Source organism: Bombus vosnesenskii, unplaced genomic scaffold (genome assembly GCF_011952255.1).
Source record: "Bombus vosnesenskii isolate JDL3184/JDL3185 unplaced genomic scaffold, Bvos_JDL3184-5_v1.1 scf7180000013348, whole genome shotgun sequence".
Taxonomy (NCBI): Eukaryota; Metazoa; Arthropoda; class Insecta; order Hymenoptera; family Apidae; genus Bombus; species Bombus vosnesenskii.
In genome coordinates this window covers 735,334-761,044 of record NW_022882984.1, presented here as the reverse complement: position 1 = coordinate 761,044, position 25,711 = coordinate 735,334, and the positions used below count along the sequence as shown (strand labels likewise).

The following is a 25,711-nucleotide window of genomic DNA, read 5'->3' as shown; positions in this document are numbered from 1 at the left end:
ACTGCTTTAAAAGGTTGGCTCCGGTCAATTCCGGTGTCATTTAACCGAAGACAAAGTGTGCCCGGCCCGTATTTCCTGAAACTAACCTGCGAGAGGTGGCGAGGCGAAACCTTGCCCCAACATTCACCAACGCCATCACCTAGCAGTTCGTAATCCAGCGAATTTATAGCAGGGATCACCGAGTACACGCCAGCCACAACGTGCGAGCCATTTTTACCTTGCAAAAGAGGAAAAAGCACTACTGGTCGCTTTTTCCCTTTTTATTGGAATTATGTAAGGGACCTTGGACCGATTGATTAGCAGTGTGATCGAATGGAAACCATCGTGTGCAATCTTCGAAGGGCAGATTCTGTTTGATGGATAAATGTTTTCGCGCTGGATTGCGAGAAGGAATTACGATGAGATATGGTAGTTTGCGATAACACGGCACACGCGAAACGAAGAAAATCGTTACGATTATGATTCGCAGGTTTCGATGAATTTCTGAAGTGAATTATATTTTTTCAATAAACCTCACCGATTTCATCGACCTCGATACATATGTTTGTCGAGGTTAATGTTCCGAGTAATTTCGCTTTGTACATATAACAGCCGCCTGAATTTAGTTACGATGACATATGTACGTCGATATCAGTGAAATTTGTAAGATACGTTCTTCCGTATACAAAATAAAATGCGGTAGATAATAGTATTTGATGTGTTATTAAATAGGTTTTGGAGTTCGATATTTAATTGATTCGCACAGATTCAGTTTTTATATTCTGTATTTCACCACCATGTACAGCCATATGAACACACCAGATACACTCAGATATTTAACACGTGGTGGACGCCAAAACAAAAGAACGTCGTTAGAAGTCGTACCAACTTTGCATGTAGGAACTAGTGATCATACCAACCTAATATTTTCCTCAACATGATGCTTGATACATGGAACGATATTGGTTGAAGAAGTTGCTGTAATAGGGAGGCAGCTCCATTTTTTAGTAATTCGAGTAAATCAACAGAAATTAATTAAAATTCAAATATTTTTTCACACGTCCTACAAATTCGCAGTCAAGCAATATTCGTAATAGTAAACTTTTGTGTTTCCGAACGTGGAACCTACAACGTTGTTCTTTTAGTAATTATTAGTAATTTTTAGTAAATTTAATAAAATAAATTTTTGTGTTTCTGAACATGGAACCTACACCGTTGTCTTTCTTTCGCTAAACACGATTCGAATATCGCAGCTACATACCTCCTTGTTGCTGCGAATCGTTAAATTAATATTGTTGTAAAGTACTTTGGATATCTACATTTTATTAACGTTAAAAAGTATACTCAGCTTCTACGATGATATATTCAGGAAGTTAGGAAGGAAAGCATAAATAGGAGCATACAGTGTACGGCCAAACTATAATTTTCCTCCCGCTTTTCGTTCATATATTTTTCACGGACACCTTTTCCGTTCCATTGAGAAAAAACGTCTCTATTACAGGTAATACCGGCGCACGGCATACCGCCATTTTTCTTGAATATAACTGGGGTCACGAATGATTTTTCTTAGATATCTTTCAGTTGTTACGCTATTTTCTTCTTCTCCTTCTCTAATGAAATTTCTGACAGGGTCGACGTGGCTCCTCTTTTTAAATATTTAGCATCAGCCACGGTAACAACATTCTAGTAAAGTATACAAATATTATTAAACTTCTCTTCGTACGTAATTAAATCAAGGGTGTCATGTCGCTTCTCATGAAACTATGCATCGTCTGTTAGAGTCATCACCGATAGACTTCTTATAACCACAAAGTCTCGGATAATTGTCTCACTCTCCGGTATTACGTATCTGTATGTTATAGTTAGCATATGTGCAAGCGTGGCACGCGTGCTAAACAAGAAATATGACGCAAGTCTAGCGAGAGGATTTTTCACGAACGATGCAATACGGATCATGTATCACGCTTAAACGCATATGGAATTACCTACGAACACGTAATGAATGGATTACCGGAACACGAAAAGCGAATATAAATTAGAATACTTTTGTTAGCTACAAGGAGCGGTGAAGTTGTTTTAGCATTTGAAATCTCGATGCATGTTTCTCGAATCTTGCACGAGTGTGTTTGATAACCTATGACTCGAGTAATAATTTATCGACGATCCGATAACGAGCACGATTCATTTGTGTCTCGTAAATCTAAGAATGAGCAGAGAACGAACGAACGAATGGACATTAATGTTGTAACGTACTATGCAACTTGTTCAATAAAAACCAAGAAATTTTTACGAATCTTAAACATCTGCGAAAGTATCGATCAGTCGAATCGCGAGTGTGTTTAGTGCGTCACTTTGATATCATAAAGTATCGTGGAAGTTTGCGAATTGTTCCTTACATAGACAAGATAACTTCATAAACATGATCATGTCAACGCGGTAACAAGATTTTGCAGCTAAGCGCATTAATGTAAATTACCTGGAAGATTGTAACGTCCTCTTATTTACCCGAGAATCGATACTTTGTTACAACACTTGTTATAAAAATAGGTAGACGAAGGTGGTGGCACAGTGTAAATGCATAATCACTGCTTTACACGTATCATTTTGTCGACGGGCGTATGCGGAATATGTCAGGGACATTGAAAAATTGTATGAACGCGAGTCAAATGATTAAATCACGTCTGAGTTAGTAGGTTACTCGCTTATTTATACAAATATGTAATACAAAATTAATTTTTCAATTTTTTTTTTTAATCAAATATTCTAACTGGCATTATCTTGATGCATTGCTTTGCTGATCTAATATTTTTAATCGGCTTATCATCATCGAGAATCGCGATTCGTAATAATACGCGTTGCTTCTTTTTTACAGAGAATTTTATTTCTACTCACACATACCACGATCTAAAAACCATTCGATTGGAAGAACGTTTATATTTCTCTTGTTATCAAGAAGTATATCGAAAATTATTGCTAATATATTCCATTTTCCACGTCAGATACGCTTGCATTCGGTAAAACGCTAAGAAGAATCCACTCATTGTTCTTTTCGCTGAGTAAATTTATGTTGCACGTTTCCTTGTTTGAAGTTTCGTTGAAATCCGTTTCCGCGTGTATATGGTACACGGCTGGGTATATTGCTTGCTTGGTGCGCGTAACGATAAAAGAAAAGGAGGAAAAAGGGTCATGCATTCTTGTATCAGAGGTCCGATAAATTTAAATTTTCATGAGAACTATTTCCAATTGTGTGTTGCATATCAGCTCGGCTGAAATTGAAGGTAAACAACGTTTGTAAAACGCCAGCGTTCTACTTCGCTACGTTCGATCATTTTTCTTTTGACCTTTCCACTCGCCTTGCTTCGATATCGCTGGCTTGCAAGTAATTTCGATCTCTTTCTATTGGCTCCACCGAAAGCCTATTTATTTTTTTAATCCGGCACACACGTACACGCGGCCAGCCACGGCTTGATCCTGATGAGTGTGCAGTTTTCATTTCGAGGGACTGTAGTTCATCAGTCGCCTTCTGCGAAGCTTTTCTCTATTTTGTATCGCGGTAAGAGCAGCACTTTTATTCCGCTGGATTATGTTTGGCCAAACAACGCCACTCTGTGTAGATCACGCGTGAAAAGATATTCAACGCGCCATGGACTTTTCCATGGCAAGACACATATGAAGTTTAAACATCGTTGATCTTTGTTTCAGGTTGTAAACGATATAAATTTAACAATTTTTTGCCAATAGAATCGATCAGGTATACTTTGTTTTAAAATACATTATTCAGCAAAGTTTTTGAATAAAATTCTACGGTACAGACAAACTTCGATTTCAGAATTGAATTCAATACTTCAAAACTATAACTTTTTTTCTACCGACAGCTTTTGATACGTTAGTCGTCTCAAAACACTCGAAAATTTTGACAAGAGCGAAAAAGTGATTTTCGCTGAATCGCTTTTGTTGCGTTTGTTATATGTAAAGGCAAATATTATTGTTCCTTTAAAGATGAATATGAAGCTTACATATACACATACTCTTTGTCTATCTGTCTGTCTGCCTCTGCCGCTATTCTTTTTAATATATAGAAAATATACCTTCAGGCTTTTCGCTGATTAATATTGAAGAACAGATTTATGTACTGTATAATAGATTGATTGTAAGTCATACGGCCCCCAAAGTTAATTATTGGTAGAAACTAATTACGAGATACTAGGTCGTTCGTAACAATATTTGCGATAAAGACAATACGACGTTACGGAAAACACAGTTTGCATATTATTAGCAAATTGTTACATTCCGAATGTTTTCCGTAGAAATATCAATTTTCGATATCGCGTCTGTTGTCACAGATAACCGAATAATCTACAATTTAACAGAATTATAATAATCTACAATTTAACGGTTTCGATAATTAACAACATATGATTTTATTTCTGGTTTCAACCAAAGATAAAACTTGAACATGAGAAAACTAAGGCAAAATCGAAACGGTCTATGATTAAACGAAAAATCGGAACAAATGCACGAATCAACGGTATCTCGGTTAAACGAATGAAAAATCGGTATATGCGTATATTGAAGTATTTGTTGAAAAAAAATAAAATGTGAAAAACGATTCGAGGGGAAACCACGCAGGTATCGAAAAGCAACGCGTGAAGCAACAATTTGAAACAGACGAATGCTTTGAATAAATTGTCAGCTTTCAAGAGTTTCGAGTATCGTTCGGCCACTTTGAAATTGATGCTATTAAACAAATATCGTGTGATCGTTGTTTTATTCGAACGAATGCTAAGCAAACGTCATATCATCGTTGACTTATCCAAATGAATGCCAAGCAAATGTCATATCAACGTTGATCGATCCAACCAAGTCGTCAACGCAGAGTTTAATAAAAGTATAGCTTCCATAAGTCACAACGTTCAGCTTTTACGTCCCATATATTCTCGTTATGGGTTTTCACTGCAAAATATCCTAAATCTCGGAGCGTGTCGTTTCACGGTAGACGTATTTCACCGCTTTTAACGTTACGCGATTTATTACCGATCTAATTTCCATTGATTAAACGTCGTCGAAGTAATCGTTAATTTCCCTTTTGATTATCGGCTAAACGGTATTCTAATTAACCAACAGTTTCTCTCTCATTGCCCGGCAAGTTGACAGGGTTGCAGTTGACAACTCTGGCCAACAACCGCACCGACGCCGTGTTATCTTTTCAAGCCCGAATGGCTGTTTAACGTTTGTTGTTTTCAATTAGATTGTCTGCGTGTCGCGTGCCTCCCTGGCCAATGCAACTCCACGCCAATAATTAATGAGTCTGAACGGGGTTAACTGGCCGCGTTAAATTTCACAGCCACGCGCTTACTACAATTTCGAACGTTGATCCTCGCCCTGTAATCGCGCGACTCCGCTCTTTAAAGCTACGCTTTTCATCAACGAACGATCTCGTCCGATCAACTTTCTGTCTTGTGCTTCGTGACGAGAATTAATGGCCAGATTCGATAGATCGCGTTATACGGATTATATCGTTATCCGGTCTTTAACGGGTTAAACTACTCGTCATTTGCAAATCAAATACTTTTTGCGATCGCTCTACATATTCATATTCTACGAAGAACAAATTCTTTCTTAAAACGTTCCTTCTAAGACAATGGAAATAAAATTAGAAATGATCTTACACGTAAATTTCGCGGTATATATTCCGTAATATCCTTTTCGCACACATTTCTCAACGTCTCCAGTTTCCATTAGCGAATGGAAAAATAGAAACGAAGATAGAGGAAATGCATTTTTTTTGCCGCGATATTCGCGCTGCTCTTTCTCCTCGCTTTCCGTCTACACGCAACAAGAGGCACGCGCTATTCTTTTCGCATGGCCTAAGGCGTATCATTTTTCGCGTTTGTATTGTAGCATCGCGTTGGCCAGAAATTTCCCTCTACGTACGATGAAATCACGCGTCAGCAATAGCAACTTCAACAACCGAACGCTGCTACTTGGCGGTCGTACGTGTCAAAGATATGCCGGATGAATTCAGAATGCATAGATTTGCACCGTGGCAGATGCACGGGCTAGGAAAATAAATTGTTTACGTCTTTGATTTCCCCCACGTAATAAAAGATGCACCGAAACTCCCCGACGCGCGGTCTGCCGCAGCAAAGTTTTGCAAGCGGTATCGCTTCGTTGAACTTCGTGAAAATTTTAACGCGACCTCGAATTATTGAGCCTCGGTTCGTGTTCATCCGTTCGTGTTCCTACAGGAAGCAAACGGCTACTTCACATTTACGATTACGTATGATTTCGTTGTTCGATGAAAGGAACAAAGCGCGAAGTTGGATCCTTAAGTAGCCAACGATATTTTTACGAACGTTCTGTGTTCTACGATTCTCTTCTTTCGACACTATCTACAGAAACGTCAGTAGGATTTTCTTTCTATTTGTTTCGTTGTAAATCGGCAAAATTAGTTTCTTTCGACGTCAGAATATCGACGCGTTACTTATTAAGGATTTTGTTACGCCCCGAGGCTTACCATAGGCCGGGTTCCTAACCGTCTTCCTGGGTACTACAGTGTCGCAGACAGATCGTCTTACATGACCGGCGAAGTATATCCAAAGTAGCGATAAGCGTGTCACGTAAAATAAAAAAAAAAGAAATCGAAGATGAAAACAAAAATAAAAAATAAGAAAAAATAATAAAAAGAGAATTTATTTTTTAACGCTTGGTTTACGCTAATTACAATTTGCCTCTGAACTCCAGCCGTGACTTTCCAAGATCGAAGCTCTTACAGTTTGACTTTCGATAGGATCTGTTTCTTTTTCCTTTGTCACCCCTCGATATCCCCATTATTCACGCGTTTCTTAGGCGTCCGCGACCGTTGCACGCACGCCTTCTTCTCGAACATTCGGCAGAAGGACCGTTGGGATATCGATGGCTCATTAGGCACTTTGTTAGGCACTCCGTCATCGGTTCATCGGATTTGAAGTGTGTCGGTCGTGACAAGCGCATAGCTGTCGTCAAGCAGCGAGTTCTAGAAACATCGATTCGCCTTCAGTCCTCTGTTTTACACAAAGAAAGTGGCATACGTGATCATAGGCGCGAACAGTTGCGAGACGCGAGCGTCGTGGGGGTCGTCTTCCAGTCAAGACAAAGGAAAAATTCGAAGAGCAGTCAGTATCGTTTGAGAATTCAAACGGAATGTATCGAGAGGTTCAGACGAGTAAAATCCAGGTCGCTTAGTCTAACAAATACATCGAGAAATATAATAAAGTTGGGTCGAATTACTGTAACAAACTAACTGTATCATCCTTTAAATCATTTGTCACGTGTTCATTATAATTTTAAATATTGTTAAATATACAAGTTTATATTAATCCTGTTAATTCAGTGTTAAAATCGTTTGATTTTATCCACCTCTGTTATCCTAATCGAAACAGGGGAACGACTAATTCGCGGCGTCGATTATCAGAATCGTAGCGAGAATTTACGCCTCTCGCTGACGCGTCTCTCCGCGAACGGTCGTAACAGATTTCTTCGTCAAAATAATATTAGCACTTTTGAGCGAAATAAAAACGTGATTATCAGACTTCGGATATCTACGCAGATTCACGTTCTTATGAACGCAACTAGAAGAATACGACCTAGACAGGGTTTTAGCATTTGTTTAGTTTACCAAATACTGTAACAGGTACTGTATTCACAGGTGTACTGTGGAGTACACATTTCTCCAGCATTAAATTTCTCATAAATGTGCAAAAATTCGTTGTTCAACGAACGTACTTGATTATTTTCTTCACGCCACGTAAATTTGAATTATAATGGAAAATCGTCGATAGTTCTACTGTTGAGTGTGTCACGTTAATTTAAAATCTCTCGTTTTACCAAACACGTAAGTGTATAATTCCCTACTTAACCTATATAGCGGGGAAATAACATAAATCTAAGGCATATTAGTCATCGGTGAATGTTATTTCGGGACTGATAAGAACGATAAATCTTCATCTTGCTCCTTCGTACGCTTTCATCATAAGGCATTGCTGCACTTACGTACAGTAATAACTCAGAATTAAACGTACGGCGATGAACACGAGACACTGTTCTACGTAAATTTCAAGTAACACGAGTTTCAGTAGTACGTGACACATATTTGTATCACGAGATGCGAAATGCAAAATACTCGAGTCACGTGTAAGAAGATGGCCACCGCCTTCGTTAGATGCGCAATAGCGGGCGAAATTAATAAATTTGAGAGATAAATGGCACGAAAGGGCACCATAATTTTACAAAATGAAATTATATGTGGCAAGAGTAACGAACCAATGTAATGTCCATATATCCAAGCATATATTACCGTTGCCGATACGATATTTCAAAACGTTTAATAGAAAATTTAGCACGCTTATAAAATAATTTGGCAATCTTTCTGTTCGTTACTGTAAATGCAGAATGGAATTCGCAATTACGTATTAGACGAATCCTCCTCTAAAACATGATTTTCAAAAGCACTGTTCGCACATTGATCGTGATATTGGGTTGGCAACTAAATGATTGCCAATAAATGATTGTCAATATTATCACCTATTGACAAAATCCGCGATCACTTAGTTGCCAACCCAATACGTTGTGTTTATGAGAAACCAACCATTTTTCGGTACAATTTGGTTACGCTAGAAACTCGTGGGAAACGAAAAACGCCGAGGAAGAACGCGCTAGCCTTTTTTCAGTTCTATCGTTATTTCTAAATGCCATTGACCTATTCCAGTGTTAACGTAGCACGTGAAGTTAATCTTACGCCGGCACGCCGGACGGAAATAGTTTATTGGCAGACCGACTTCCTACGAATGATGAAACACTGGCTCGGGTTATCGCGCGAATATAAAGAAAAAGGCTGAAAAAAGTGAAGTGCCTTCCGCGATATATTTCCTCGCTTCTCGAACGGAATACGTTAAAGTTTAACGCAATTTCATGGTGGGAAGAACGTTTCGTTCACCTTCCTATAACTCGAACGTGTATTGCTCTACACACGTGGCCCGTGGCATTTTTTGGCATCTCCAGAAATCTGTAGAACGGAAGAAATAAGAAACGTGTGTTGCCAAGGACGGCACAAATTGTCTTCGCAAGAATATACAGCTTATTTCTTTGTCCACAGGAATACATAACGAAATTTTTGTCCGAATGCATTCTTAATGGAAAATGAGAAATTTTAGTTTTGCGTGGATGCAGGTTAACGACGAAGAAGAGACGTCGTTGAAAAATTTGATAGACTCTTCGGTGCAAGCGATCGTACATTATTGGAGTGTTTTTAATGAAATGTTAACGTAACATATTTCACGCGAGATTACAACGAAACGGTTGAGGAGTTTCTACACACGTGTTTTCACATGTGTTTTATGTTTAAATTTGAGTAACATAATTGAATATTTATTACGCAGAATTGCAACACTCGTAACAAAATTATTTCAGCATTCCCGGTTTTCCCTCAATTATGTTTTAATGAATATTGGCAATATTTTTGTAAAATACATTGTATCCGTAATAGTAGTTGAATAAATGAAAATAACGAAAATAAATCGAGTAAAGGTATCTCCGTGAAATTTCACCTCTTTTTTTTTCTTTTTTTTTTTTGATTGAGCCATGCACATGCATAAATGCAGCATTTGAAAACAGATATATCGACTGTATTTTTTCGATTTCAATTTGGCACATTGGAGCAAACGGAAGAATCGTACTTCCGTTTCCATTATACGATTTTACGTGTATAGAACGTCGTTGGGAAAAATATGATAAAGAGAAATAAGGTGAAACACGATGTATAATAGCATTTATTTTACAGATTTGAAATACATCTGCAGCATGGTATTAATTTAGTATATATATATATATCTAGTCCTCAATAGCATATTCGGACAATTAATAGCGCCATTATCACAACATATATTTGCTATGGTATTTAATTGTTAGAGTATCGACGTTGAAGTGGAACGCTGGCCGTCGATAAACAGTATCAAAAGCGTTCATTATACCAAACCACGTAACAGATCGATTGATGGCTGTGTACGAGCCAACGATAGATTAGAAGATGATCAAGGTAACGCCAATCAAAGCCCACTCGATATATCATTTGGAAGTAAGCAACCCATCACAACCAATTCCAATTGATTGCATCTGACTGCTTTGATCGCTTGCAAAGCGGTTTTCTTTATTTTATCCACGCGTATCATTGTTCTGTCAATGGCTTTTGGCAAAATTCACAAGAACCGTGAAATCTAAATAAACCGAATCAAAGACGTTAAGAAATACAGGAAAGTTGAAATTTTGCATAAAACGCAGAATGTTGTAACGTGAATATTATTTCGGTTGATCGATAACGGAACAACGTGTTAGTAATTATCGCGAAAGTGTATGAATAATATGAATTTGAAGCGAATTCGGCTGGAAAATGAATACTACCATTGTGTCTGATTATCGCTTGACTTGTACTACTTGTTGGTTCGCAACAGTATACGATAGCGACTGAGATTCGTGTTTCTGAATATTCAACATAATATTGTAATACCTAGGTGCTATATCGCGTTTCGTCAATTTGAAAACGTTTGCTAAGACAGGATTCCATTTTATTTTAATTTTATTCGACTGTCTGTTTCGATCGAAACTCGTCTGAAACTTTACGTGGGATTTATTTCAAAATACCGAAATTATATTCTACTAATTTCAACGTTGAAGAGTAGACAACGCTGCAGCATATAATATTAAAGCAAGAGCAGCGCTCTGTTAACAAGAATGATATAAATTATGCTACGAAGAAAAAAGCTTGCTTCCTGCATCGTATTTTAAGTACGCCTTAAAATAAAGAAGTTGGATTAAAACGACTACTATTAAATGGAGAAAATAAATTTAAAGTGGGTTGTAAACTCGAAAACACCTAGTATTTATATCATAAAACGGGATAATATTAAGTTGTCCGAGAAGCTTTCGTTTTATCAGGGAATAATAGACGCACAACGCTTTTTGTTTTATATTTTTATATTTTGTCGAGTTACGTACGATCCACTTTGTTCCGTTGAGATAAACACCGCGACATTTCACGGACTTGGTTTCACGTTCGTATAAAGGTGCACTGTTGTAAAAAACGCGTTTGCGAAAGAAAGACACTTTTTCGGACAACCTAATAGCAAGACCGATATTCGACATTGAAACAGTTCTACGATCTATTATAGTTTCTGTACTTTGCGTGTTTAAACAAATGTTACATAAACAGTCTTGCGATTAATGGAAAATGAAATTGATAAAAGTTTGAAACTTTAGTGATCGATAGGGTAGAAAGCTTTGGTATCCGAATAAAAATGAGAAAAGATTTAAAATGTGCATTTTGTAATTTGCTGATGAAACAGGATTTAGCATGTTATACGTGTTATATGAATACACTTGTACTGAAAGTGATTTCCAGAATGCGATATCGAGCGTCCAGATAATTTTCACGTACTAATGTACCAAGTACGAGGGAATATTAAACATTTTTAAGTATTTAAAATTTCAGCGGAACCATCGTTAAAATATACTTTTATATTCGTACTATTTTACTGATATTTTGTACCAATTTACCGTAAAATTCTTCTATAGAAGCTATTTTTCTATACCTTGGGCTCTTTACCCGTTCCAGTAATTTAACTTTTTTAAGTTCGTCAGCAGCATTTTCTGCCAATCCTTTACGTACTTTAAAACTTCGATACCTAAAAACTCATATAATTCCCCGGAAACTGGACGATTCGTACGAAAACACCAACGTAATTAGTCGCAATATTATTTATTAACATAAATCTAAATTAATCGAGTCTCATGCACACCTTGTATAAAATCTCCGTATATTTTTAACCCTTTTAATATTTTAACGAAAATCTTGATAGGTTAAAGTCGTTTAAAATAAGCAATTTGCAACATGTTTACTCCCTTTCCGTACTCCTCCGCCATTTCTCGCTCATTTTCAAACAAGCAAATGAGATTTCGAGGTCAACAAACAGTTCGTTTAAAATGAAAAACATTCTCGCGAGTTTGTTGAAGTAAATAAAAAAAAGCTGAGGCAAATGTTTATGCAACTCTATGCTGCGTTATATGAGCTTCATTTTAACATCTCGTGGAAAGCCCCGAATATAAAAAAGGTATAAAATACTGTGAAGCTTCTTTAACAATAACCTTCCGCAATTCTTGTTTCCAATCTCCCTTACACAGGACCATTTCCAAGTTTTTCATTAATCGACGTTCCGACGGACGATGGTTCTCTTAAAATCGGTATTTTGATAATCAAACGTCTACTTTGTCCGATATTTTATCATTCGTGGTTTCAAATTAACGTTGATTCCTTCTTAAATTACCTAAATTCCAAATCACCCGAGAGCGAAATTTATTATGCAGAGACTTCATATTTCACTTGAAAAAGAGATGGTGAACACAATTATGAAATACCTGGCATAACTTTAAGAACGTAGGGGATAGCAAATGAGAAATTACAAGGACCTCTGACCGAGGATTAATAGCGCAAAATATCCCAGTAATCTTAAACGATTTAATGCTGATCCCTTGGCTCGTAATATCGATTGCTTCGATGCTTCTCATCGGTGACCTAAATCGGGCAGGGGGGCCCGACGTTTAATTATTCGATCAATAAAGTAACGTGTCCGATGATCGAAATTCGTATCGGTATCGGTATCTCGGTCGATACGATCATGGATTCCACGTGATTCTACGTGGAGAGAAATCGTCAGGTTGGATTGCGCCGTTCACGTTGACACGTTTGTCAAGCTCGACTCTATTCCTGCCGATGTACAGGTTCGATGGAAATTGAACGGACGGCTTACGAGCTCCGTTCGCTGTACCGAGTCGTTTACATGCTAGACCGGAGTAAGATGGATCACCGATCGTGTAAACCATTATTCGACATGGCGCGTGGAATCGATTATCGAAATAACGCGTCCGTTCGCTGTCTACTGCCACGTGTGTGCTTCAGCTGATCGAACCTATCGAACCTCTGCAGCGTATTGCAGACGTTTCCAGACGTAATTCTTCGCTTGGTCCGAGAAAACTCGGTTTCAGAAATTCCCCTTTGACACTTGATCTTGCCACCTCGACCATAAAACTCATAAAGTCTTATTGAAATCAGCGTCGCGTTCCAGATGAAACGCGAGGCTCGCGTGTCAAAGGATCGACCAGTTCACCGCGCCATCATTTTTCAGAACGGTTCGTGACATTCAAATTTCTCGACTTCCTTCGAAAGGATACGGGGAAAAAAGAAGAAACATATAGTTGAAACTCGGACGATCGACGCAAAGGAACCTGACTTCCTTCGTTCATATCGTTTCGATTTGCCGATCGTTTAAACCGCGTACTTGAGAATTTCACGTGCAACGAGATTATCGATCGCATTTACGATCGATCGAAGAAATTGGCATAAAGTTTCGACATAAAGCGTGTGAACTATAATTTTAGTATATAACTTGGAGATAATGGCTCGAATCGATTGATCACTTGCGGGGGCACTCGAGACATGTGAAATTTAGATATCTCGATCCTTCGAATTTCTATGGCTGAATAATTACATTTACATAGTAGTTTTTTTTATAATCCACTTCCTAATTAGATGCTTATGATAATTTTACCTGGCTGATTCATATGGAAAGTCGAATCACTCGGTAAGAAATTCCATTTTCTAGGAAATTTGTTTGAAAAATTCAGGATGCGATTTCAGTAACAATGTTAACTGCGCTGTGCTCTCTCTATTTGTATATGTATATGTACATGTATATGCATGTACATGTATACGTATATGTAGTATTTTATCGTCTTCATATGCTAAACGCGGAAAGCTGCAAGTCAGCGCTGTTAGCAGAAATATAGCTCAATCTTACCACCTTTTTATTTTTGTAATTAATAGTCCTGTGAAACGTTCTTTAACATAATTTAACTTTATAATTCTCGAACGTTTAAAAAATTCTTCGTCCTCTATTATAACATATTTTGCAATTTTAACGATGCGAAAGTTTGGTGGAATATTTTCAAAAACTACATTCGCTATTAGCGGCTTATTAAAAAGACCCTATTAATATTACATGCGGATTTTGATCGCGAAATCGCTGTAAGTTTAACCACGTACGGGAAAATTACGCGGATTCCGGAAGTTTTCCATTGTACCGTTCCAAATAGAATATCAAAGAATTTTCGAACAGAAGATCCACGGGACAAAAGAGTATATTTTTATCCAATATTTCATTCAATTTTATTCTATTCTTATAGTTTTTCATAGTAACGATTTATATACATGTATCAAAAGGAATTAGATGCATCCGTCGTTTGTTGATCACAATTAGAGCGTGCAATTTATGCAATAGAATTTCCGCGAGTTCATATCTTTTTTACGAATATAATTAAAAAAAAATGAAATCCAGACAGAAGTTTGTCTTCCACACCGAATATCTTAACAAGTATACTACGCGTTGCATATTTCGCATATTTTGCCGCATTACGCGCATTCTGTGCGTTTTTCAACCTTTAAACGCACGTAAACGCGTAAAAATCCGTAGTCCGACGATATTACTTGAAGATACGCATATAAACAAATTCTTCGATTCTTCGATGATATTCCATGGAATAACGCGTCGATCGTTCGCGGACGAAATATTTCACGTGCAAATTGCCACGAAAGGATACGAGAGGAGCTAAGGAGAAGCGACTCTCGACGCAGAAGCTATTCTCAGGTCGGTGGTAACCTGGAATGGACAAGCATGGAAGCGGAACGGCACGAGCTTGCAGCCTTTGTTAAAGGAACAATTAGCATTCTGCATACTGGGAATCTGGCAAAGGCGCGACATCCTGTCAGGAACGTTAAGAAAATGCCGAATGGTTGGCGGTTCGTTGCAACGTGGTGGCGATTTACATTTGCCCGGGGACAGAAAGCGGGGTCATCGTCGACCCATCTCCGATCTTCTCTATTTCCGTTTCCGTGTTTATGCGACAAATTGCTTCTGAAGGGTGAATTGAATTCTGTTTGTGGATGTTCTCGAACATCGTGAAAAGCTTTATAAACGGAAGAGAGCGCTGGCATTTTATCCGGCGGAGAAGGAAATTGCTGGCCTTGTTTTTCTGAAACTTTGTCGAAGTCTATCGAACTCTAATTCTATGGTAATCCCGAGCGAACGTACGACGTTTTAGACGAAGATTCAATTTCGACACCGTGCACGTATCGAACACGTAATGAAAAATGCCTTTTGTTCTTCGGGGGAAAAAAAAAAAGGAATTTTAATGAGGTGGTTTTCAAATTGCGGCCATTCTATCGAACCTAAGTGCCCCTCTCTCGCTCTCCGTCTCTCTCTCTATTTCTAGATTTTTCGAGCTTCGACGAACGGTAATTTTTAGGCCGCGAATTCGCGCGGATAATCAGGATATCCGAATTCGATATCAGCTATATGAAAATGTGTATGGATTATCGAACGACCCAGCCTAGTAGCTCGCAACAGACTTCTATGGTTTGTGTTCACGGACCATTCTTAACGACGCGTTCGTCTTTCGTACCGATCACGTTCTTTCGCATATTTCCGGTAGGATATATTGGATCGGCAACTAAGCGATTGCGGATTGTGTCATTAGATGGTATCGACAAAATCTGCAATCATTTAGTTGCCAATTCAATAAATGACAAAGTTTTATAAGAAAGCTGTGGAAAAGGTGTCACGCGTCTTACGAGTTAGAATAATTTTTTAACGGAATTTTCCGTTCACGCCGTGAGAAACATAATGTTCTAGGCATGAAAGATCGTGTTTAATACCGCGAACAGCTTTGCAATAGCGTAATTCATATTTCCGGGTTAATAAATTATTCTTTGTACGAGTCCTTTAGAAGCGAATCTACGAGGGAATAAAGGTCCAATAAAATGTCGAAGATCTACTACCGAAAAATACGAGTAACCAGATGAATTATAGCCCGTTGGTTTTTGCGACAAAAAGCATGTCTTCGAGAGATGTATCAAATATATTAGCGTAATGTTCGTTCCTAGCTGAATATTTGTGCATATTGCGCATCCTGAAAGTAAATGGCACATACACTGTAAGTAACGAGAAACATCAAACTTCACTTTCATATCAAACTGCACAAACTTATCCATCAACATCGTACCACGAATTTTCTTAACCTCGAACGAAATAAGATGAAATTATTAGAATGAGGAACACAGGAGAATAAAAGGATACAAAGATTTGATTAAACGTCTCTGAAGCTACGTAACTATTTTTCGTTCTTTCGTCATTTACAAAGTCACGTACCGGTTTTGCTCATCGTTGCTGCGTATGTTTTAAGACGTGGACTATCGGACTAAAGTACAATTACAAAATACAAAAATACAAAACACAAGTACAAAATACAAAGATTAACTTATATACGATTGACATTAACGATAAGAGATCGTAAATGGAAATCGAGTGGCTACGAAAGGTGAAAAATCAAAGATCAGAAATCATCGATTATTGTCCGAACGACGTTCGCAATTTCATCCGCTGTACCGTCGCAGTTCTTCGCGCTAACAAGATCCGCGCTAACGTAACAAGTCGCAGGCGTATTCAATTCCGCGGAACAAAAGCAAGGAGCAAGCGAAAACAAGCAAAAAGGAAAATCGAAATCAAACAATCGTTGCAACTTTGCCAAGCAGTCCGTTCAAGCTGCGCCGGGACGACCCGATCAGGACAATCGAAACTTTCTTTATCGCGCCAAGGAAATTATAGTAAAGATCTCGCGAGTTGCTGCGCCTCCTGATACGCGCGCAATTTTCAGACCACATTTCCGCCGTCACTTTTATTCGAAATATCGCGACTGGCAACGAAGGATTAAATTCACGAGCGCCCAGCTGCGTTGTTATTGAATAGCGTCGTTGCTGGCCTCGTGTAGCCTTTGACAAGGCTTGCTGAAGTGTTTGATGAGACGACCGGTCGTTAGACGAGTTTTCGAGGTTTCTATTTAAGTTGGCGCGTGCTCACGAACCGCGTCAACGTTCGCCGCGCACCGCGTCTTTCCGACGCTTTCTCAATCTCCAGCTCTCTGACACCACATACGTCATAATTATCACGAGTTAAGATGTCCCGAGCATTTCTTTTTTCTCCTCCCAGACACCGTTCAGGAAACTAATTAGCTACCGCATAACGAGCGTCGCGCGAACAAAAAGAAGTCACGTAATTAGTCAACGCTAGGGACTCGAGCCGCGTATCGATCTCCCCGCGAAAGATGCACGGTCACCGCACGAATATTATCGTATACATGTTGAATGTAAACTGCGATTGTAACGAGAGGTAGCGGAGTCTCTTTGTAGCAGCCAAACGAGATTCGAACATCCAGACGGCTGAACTATTGTCTCTGGCCATCGAAGTGGGCCACATGCAAGAATTTCACATTTCTAGCTAAGACACCGTGTTCTTGGTTGGTTAAATTATCGCCAGATATTTAGAAGGTCGTGTACGCGGACAGCGATTATTTTATCGCTGTTGATTCTTCGCAGAATTCTTTAGACGCTGTCGATACGATGAGATTATATGTTGTCGAAACAGACGATGGTGAAATTAATAAATTCTTCGATATTATTACGATACTATTACCCATCGATATGGTTTCATGAAAAAAAAGAAACTTGCATTGCGTGGAAAGGGTAAGTCGCGAAAAGAAAGTTCGCTGAAGCTTCAGTCTTCCGATTCTTCCGCCGGAGTTAAAACTTTCTAAGCGAATACGACAGGGCATGGCTATCTTTAAAATCTCTCAGCTTTCCCGCGCAAACAAGTTCTCCATACGAAAAGTTGGAAACTTTCCCAAAAGTTGGTTGAATGACATCCGTCGCGCTAATTTACAAAAGAAGAAGCCGATCATTTCTCCGTGTGATTTTAATTCCGGCGATTTCTACGTGTAAACGTTTAGCTCGAACACATCCAGCGAATTACGAATAAAAGCCGCTGGAAAATACGAATTTCTCCGATCAACTAGACACGAAATGTAACATTTTTCCCGTCACGAAGTGATTCTCGTGCGACTAAAATTATTTGAATTTAATCGTCCGACAAAGTTCGGGCAATTCAACGAATAAAGTTTTACTTTTGTTGTTAAACTTACCGACAACGATGCACAGTTCGCGGTTTCAAAAGCTGTCACGGTATTACGAGGACGATATCTCCTGCGACAAAACACGACAACATAACTCACGACTCGTGCAGCTCGGTCGGCTGGCGACTGACTGCTCGCAGTTTGAAAGCTCGCAAGTCTTAGAAGCGACCTCTGCCACCACCACGTGCTTCCGATGGATCCGGCGACTACAACGCCGTAAGCGGTGATCCTACGAAGCCCTCATTGTCCTGGAAAATCTTCGTAAGCTGGAGCTTTCCAAGCCGCAACACCCGATCCAGCAACTTGATATCGCCCCGATGATCAACGCGCCAACGTTGGAAACTACAAATAAAAGAGGGCTTTGTCGTTGCGGCCGCGGTAATCCGTTTCCAGTTGCAACTTGCATTCATTGCGGCAACCTACAGGAATTTACGATAACGCCGCGTGTAATTCTTTCTTCCCTCTTCTTGTTTCTATTCTTCGCTAGCTACGTTTCTGCTTTGTTAAAATCGATACTTTGTCCAAGCGTCGAACTTAGCTTTACAAAGAGACTATCTCAAAAATTTGTTGCCACCGGCAACGTTTTGAAAATTTTCGAGCTGAGAAACAACTAAATATACAGGTAACTTTGATAACGTGAAATTGGCAACGTATCGAGCTTTAAATCTGCTTCCACGCTGAAAATAAGAAGCGCGATTTATCGTGTTTTTCCCTTGGAGTCATCAACGTTCATTTAAAAGTAGAATTCTTACGCGAATAGGCGACCACAGCGAACCACTCGAATTTCTCCGTTTGGAAATGCTTTCGTAATAAAATATAGAATGGCTATGTGTTTTGAATTTTCACGAAGCACAATTGCGTATACTAAGTATAGGGACAAGCTTCTTCCCGATTTTTTGGCGAAATAAAAATAAATTCGTCGGAAGCAACTCATTTCTACGTCTATTAGATAGCTAACGCGAAAACGTCTTAAAATAGTCTGGAAAAATCAGTTCGCGTAAGCGAATGCCGTCGTTGCGATGAACATCGAACGGAAAAAAGGGATGCCGATAGCGAAAGCGTTAATTGAAATTAGATCCTTTGCTGGAAACAACTCGTATCGCAAACGGCCAAAGCGAAAGCGTTCAAAGCGCGAGTTACAAAAGTTAGAGGCTCGCAGCATAACGGGAAACGGGGAAATGATTCCGATCGTTGGTTTTATCTATCAACCGAAATGAAATATCACCGGTCGTTTAATCGCGACGAAACTCTCGCAAATCTCGCTCGATCTCCTGCATATTTGCCAGAGATGATCCAACGAAAGGAACGTTCGAAGCTGACGAAGATTGATGATCGATCCCGGTTGAATGTATCGCTCGCGTGGTATTATTCGTTGGAACTTCGCGGTGGTTCCTTCGACCCCGAAATAGTCTTTTTCGTCGTATACGGCTAACATTCTCTCTACAAAAACAAAAGCACGAATCACTTGTGTGGGACACACGTGCTCGTAAATCTCCGAGCTTGTGACATGCTTGCGACCTTCCAATTACATTCGACGGATTAATCTCACGATCGAATCGTCGCTGGACGTTTTCGGGTCGTCGACCCGCAACAAAGCTTCTCCGATCCGCGTGTTTTCTTCTTCTGCCGCGTTCTCCGCGTCTTGCTCTTTTTCTAATTATTCTCCATGGTGCGTCCGTGGTGTTGCGCGATCGTGACACGCTCGCGCGTACTTGATCCTCTGGCAGCCGTTGAGCCTGTCCATCCGTTTAAAAGCTCGTTTAAAGTCCTTCGATCGATACAGGAATTTTCAGACGAAGCCGGGGCGTAGAAGCAAGGGAAGCGGAAGATTCGTCGCGATTTTTATCTTCGCTCTGCTCCGCGCGCACGCCGCGTTTCTTTCGAGATTGGATTTTTATTTATAACGAGGAAACCATTCACGTTGTATCGCTTTATCGTATCGATGTTAGGAAAATCAGCGTCGTGCGTACGCGACCGTTCTTCCAAGGGGAATTAAAATTCCGTCGCAGTTTCTTCCTTATATCGATTTACCTACGCATGTGATGTACACGGAGTTTATTAAGAAACGTTAAACGTTAGCTTCGATATGGTATGCGATTTAGAATCGCGATAGACATTGATCGGCTTTCACTGAACGATGAAACGAATTAAACATTTTCATCCGGTCGTATATTCTGCCCGATAAAACATCGTATCGCGCGTGCAGTAAAACGTAAACGTTTGAAATTGACGATACATATTTTCTATCTTTTATTCATACATAGAACATTATGCTTTATAAATATTCGCAGGAAATTATATTCGCTATAACCTTTGCTATCGATACGCCTATTCCACGTTGAAATACAAAGTCCTTTTTTTTTTTGACACGTATCAATTATTAGGGGCACGATACGTCAAAATCGAACTGCATATTAATGAAATGCCTGGAACAGCGGGCTGATCAGTTGGAACGTGGCAGTACCCGTAAAATACAGATTTCCCAGTTTGTAACAAAACATTGGTTTAGGTCTTATCGGTATAGAGTTTGCTGTAATTAAGCATCGTTTAATCCCCTCTGCAACACCATGTCACATACGAATTGCATAGCTATAGGCTTGCTCTGTTTCGCTTTTATTTCATTTGTCTACCATCACGTTGTATCGTCGTATTCTTTGAAAGATAGGCAATTTTATTGCTATCAAAATCACTCTGGTTTATTTTTACTGGTTAGATTTCGCATTCGGCACACAAAATTATAACGAGTCGTTTATTCGTTTAAATTTTCGATCACAGATGATTTTCTAAACACGGAATGCTAAGATATATTTCTATAAATATCACGTCATAAACTTCTTTCTATGTCTGGCTGCGTGACAAACGAAAACATTCGACGGTAGTTGTTCGTGTTTCGCGAATTCGAACGAAGCTTTGCTCGAAAAGCTTTTACCCTTCTTCACGACTTAGAAATCCACTTTAGTCCAAGTTGATAAAAGATTTATACACCCTTGTAAATCTCATAAATTCGCGATAGCGTAACCTGTTTTCATCGGCGATTATTGTGTACCGCGTTAAAAATGAAAACGCTTGATCACGATAACGAGACTGTTACTATTATTCATGAGTATATCATGCGTATTTTCTACTCGTTCGAATAGCAAAGACGAAGAAAGTTTGATCGTAATTTTGATTTAAGGCTACTTTGATTTTTTCAAGCTATCGGTACATTCAGCACTGTAAAATAGTCAAGATATTTTTTCTTGTTATTTTCGACGAGCACCCAAGGGTTTAGATTTTGAAAAGATAACAGGAAAATTCCTAGAAAGCCTCGAAAGAAATATATTTATACATATTATTATTTTTATTATTATTTATCGATGTAATTATGTAATACCAGTCAATATAATCGTTGAGAATTGTGGATCTTAATTGTCAAAATAGAAGTAACGGAACACTAAGGTTACACTTAGAATTCATATTAAATTGTTTTAGATTTATTTAAGAAACGATTTTCAGGATCTTCGTCGATATATAATACATTTGCACGCGTCTCAGCATCTTCTATACCACATCGCTAACGAAACAGTTGCATTCATCTGTTTTTCCAGACGCTGTGCACATACATACCTCCATACGCTCATATTCGCATACGCGTGTCACTACTACTCGGTTAATCTAGTCTAACACATAAAATTATACGTATAATAATTATTATAATCAATAATAATTATAAAGGATAAAGATTACGATATATCGTTTTTTATTCGACGTCAACATCATATATGGTAGACATGCAAAAATCGAAAGCTGCCTGGGTCGATTTCTACGTGACATCTCGACTGAAAAGTTTCCGACTGTGCAACGTGGGTTACGAAACTTATCGATAGGATCTCCTTAATCGGTTTATCTTGGCATCTGGATCGAGAATCGCTATATCGTTGGTCAATAGCTGGACTTCCTTGTTGTTGCATCCGCGTATCGCCAATTTCTACCGGGAAAATTTCCTTCATAACTCGCCTGGCACGTAGATTACGTGATTCCATCGTACGATACCAACGATCGTCAGATTTAAGTCACAAATTCGCTATATTTCGTCATTAATGGTTTACCTCTCGTGCCCCTTTTAAATTCTTCGCGTAACAGTTTTAGTTTATTTTATTAACAGGATACACGAACTTTATCAATTTTACGAAGAACAGAATTTCTAGCAGGATATTAATAAAGAAATGGATGGCAAATAAAGGGAACATAATATTAGCGTTGGTGAATGTTTTTTCTTTCGTGAATTAATTTCCGTTCTTCGGTTATTTAGAGAGATCCATCGGATTGTATAAATTAAGGTATTTCCATGGAAATCCATGTGAAAATATTTTCCAACCGTTGATTTACCTAAGTATTCTTTAATCGATGAAAAGTATTTACGCGTGCCTCCGTTTTCCAATCGAGTGTTTTCATCGGTTTCGTTTTATTCTTCATCGTCAAAAAATAGACACAAAAAAAAAAAAAAAGGGAAATGATACAGAATGATACGAAATTTAATAAAGGCGGATCTAATTAATTAGTACGCAAACGTCACAATAAATACAACGACGTGTAAATATATTTCGTAGCCACTGTATTTGTTTCGTATAGAAATTAAAATGTACGCGATGGAACAAATAAAAATCTGAGCAACTTAAATCTATCGAAGAAGACGAAACGACAAGTCTCCTAATTATTCTCTTATCGTAGAATTAAATTATTCCGTTACATTTTACATGTACAATTACATTTGCCGTATGTACTATTCTCGTGTTTATATGCAACGCAAGAAATATTCCCGATATCCCGTACAACAGCGTATTCGGTCACAGATTATGCGACATGCACCGAATAAGATTTATGTTGTCATTTTTCCCCTCACCATCTTTCTTCATTCTCCGAGAAACCGTATAAAAAGTTGCGACTTCCATGGGAACCATGATTAATGGTTATCCTTGTCTTAAAGTGTACGCAAAATCCACGCATTCACGCGCTGAAAGTCGACCCACGGGGATTATCGATAACGATTCCTGTAGGTGGCCTTCTTAACGCTCGTTCATCCACGGTAAGACGATGAGTTTCCAGTACAAGGTAAAAAGCGTTTTAAATTGAAGCCATCGCGGTAAAGTTTATCGCTGGGATAAACGTAAATCAAGTTGCGTGTGACGCTGTCATCTCTTAGATTGTTTTATTTCACGCGTTACGAAGGGAAAAGGCGAATTGGTTCTTTAAATATAAATCGGAAAACACGTTTATTTCGTAGAATCTGTTTCGGTTTTTCGGCTTTTTCTCGTTTATTTCAATCTTGCGAACTTCGAATTTCTTCTCTCGGGCTAACGATCGATTCGGAACGTGAAAAATATATTTGGCTTTGAGCTTTCACATTTTCTGTCCCACGAACTGAATTCAACCGGAAGTTATCGTAAGCAACGTCGCTGCTGTTCTTACACGCACAATTTCAGCGAATTTTCGCAGTGTCATTCGTGAATTATATTTTCTTATAATACTTTACGCAGGGTGCGCATTTCTGTATTTTATGTTACGCACACGCTTCGAGGACTTCCAGAGACACCGAAAGTTCGAAGACTCGCGGAAAATGGACGTCTAGTGTCATTGATTTCCACGTATCTACATAATTTTGTCGTGAAATTTTATAGCAAGTTTCTTCTCAATTTTAAAAACGTCCACGTACTTGAGAGATTTGTGAGTCAATAAACTGACCATTCAAGCCATTTCCATATTTACATGCAACGCGTTACATAGAAACAGCTCCTGACTTTGTAGAATCTACAGCAACCGAAATTTCCATCTCGGTTAATTATCTATGCAAGGAGCTTTTACTTGACGCTATACTCGAATGTAAATGTATCAATTCCACTTCATTTTCACGTCCATTGTATCTCCGTCAAGATTGATTCGTACATTTGGAATATTTTATTTATTATATTTATTATATTATATTTTATTTGGAATATGTTTCATCGCGCAGTGAAAAATTATTATTTTTGAATAAGTGTAGCTTAGACCAGTTCCATAGTCGCTAGTGCGAGGCGTGAAACGATTCAGAAATCTTCGCCTAAACGATCTTTTTGTTAAAGGAATCTCGTGAGATTTAGAGGTGGCAATTTTTGTTCCGCTAATTACTGGTGTTTCGTGGCAAGTTGCGCATTAATTGCATAAAGTACGGCCTGCAAACCGTTTATCGAAGATACGAAATTAAAGCAGCAGCGTGACGTGGCTCGAAGCTAATAACTCATGCTTGACCCTACCTGGCTTTCATTTGTCAACTGTGCTTAACGTGTCACCGTTGCATTTCCATTGTCACGAGTGCACGAAAAACTTGTATGACGTAAAATAACAAGGAGGCAAAAACTCTGACCCGTTCGTACAACGGATGGTTCGTGTTTTTGTTAACGTAAATTTCCTAACTGCTCAACATAAAATCACCGGCGGACAAACTGTTCAACAGCGAATGTGGAAACGTTCGGCCGTTTTTCAAGAGGAAACCACGGCCATGGAACACAATTGTCAAGCAATCTTCCATTCTGTGAAAATCAGATTTCGACGTTACGTTGTTTGTTTTATCGCGGTTATGTTTGTTTTCTTTGTCGTTCCGTGTACTTCCCTTGGCGGGACGTTGTTCCCGCTTGCCAATGGAAAACACTGGAGAGTTTCCAACAATTATCCAAAATCGATTCTTTAAAATACCCGCACGATAATGTTTTTAAAGGGGATTCTTCACGCGACGTTTACCTTTACCGTAAAATTGCCAGAAGCTGTCCTTTCCTTTAGCTTTACGCGCAACGTTTCGCGGTAATCGGAGGAACGACGTAAGCGATTTAAATCCGAAAATCTTCAAACTAGATCGATTTATCGATGAACGACAGAAGACAAAGGCAAATCATCTCCACGTATAGAACTGGGAGCGAATCTTTGCGGAATTAAGCAGATTAAATAAAAATGTTTACGTAAGAAGTTACTAGGCAAACTAGATGCCTTTTAGAAGAATTAGACGCTTATCAGTATTGAGATATGTATAATTTTATGTGCTAGACTAAATTAGCTGCGTAGTAGTGATACATGTGTGTGAATATCAGTGTGTGGAAGTATTTGTGTGCGCGGTGTCTCGAGAACGAAGAAATGTAAACTGTTCAGTTAAGATTCTGGGTATGGAAGAAGGTGAGACGCGTACAAGTGTGTATCGATGGATATCTTTACATCAGGGTGGTTGGTAACTAGTGGTACAAGCGGAAAGGGGGTGATTCTACGCGAAAAAAGAAGTCGAAAATATAGAATAAAAAATATAGAATAAAAATTTATAGAATAAAAAAAAAATGTCAATCGAGACAACGATCTACAGTGAGATCCGTTATAACGAGACGCGATAAAGTGCACGCGTACCGAGCGAAAATTCAAAGTCGATTTTCTCGAAAACAAAGCCTCGAACGAAAAATTTTTATTCTATATTTTCGACCTTTTTTTTTGCGTAGAATCACCCCCTTTCCGCTTGTACCACCAGTTACCAACCAGCCTGTATAACTATTCCAATATAAATGCTAAGTGTAAATTTAGTGTTCCTGTACCATTATTTCGGCAATTAAGATCCAAAATTCTCACCAGTCAGTTA

The 25,711-nt window shown here is 38.7% G+C and overlaps 1 protein-coding gene across 1 annotated transcript in view; it reads right to left on the bottom strand.

Annotated features, from left to right (window-relative positions):
- LOC117236339 (zwei Ig domain protein zig-8-like) overlaps positions 1-18,235 on the bottom strand; it is a 107,809-nt gene extending 89,574 nt beyond the window's left edge. The window contains exon 1 of the mRNA XM_033499182.1: positions 18,094-18,235. The gene's annotated coding sequence lies outside the window, so the exon portion shown is untranslated. The remainder of the gene's footprint in view (positions 1-18,093) is intronic.
- Between the last annotated feature and the right edge of the window lie 7,476 nt (positions 18,236-25,711).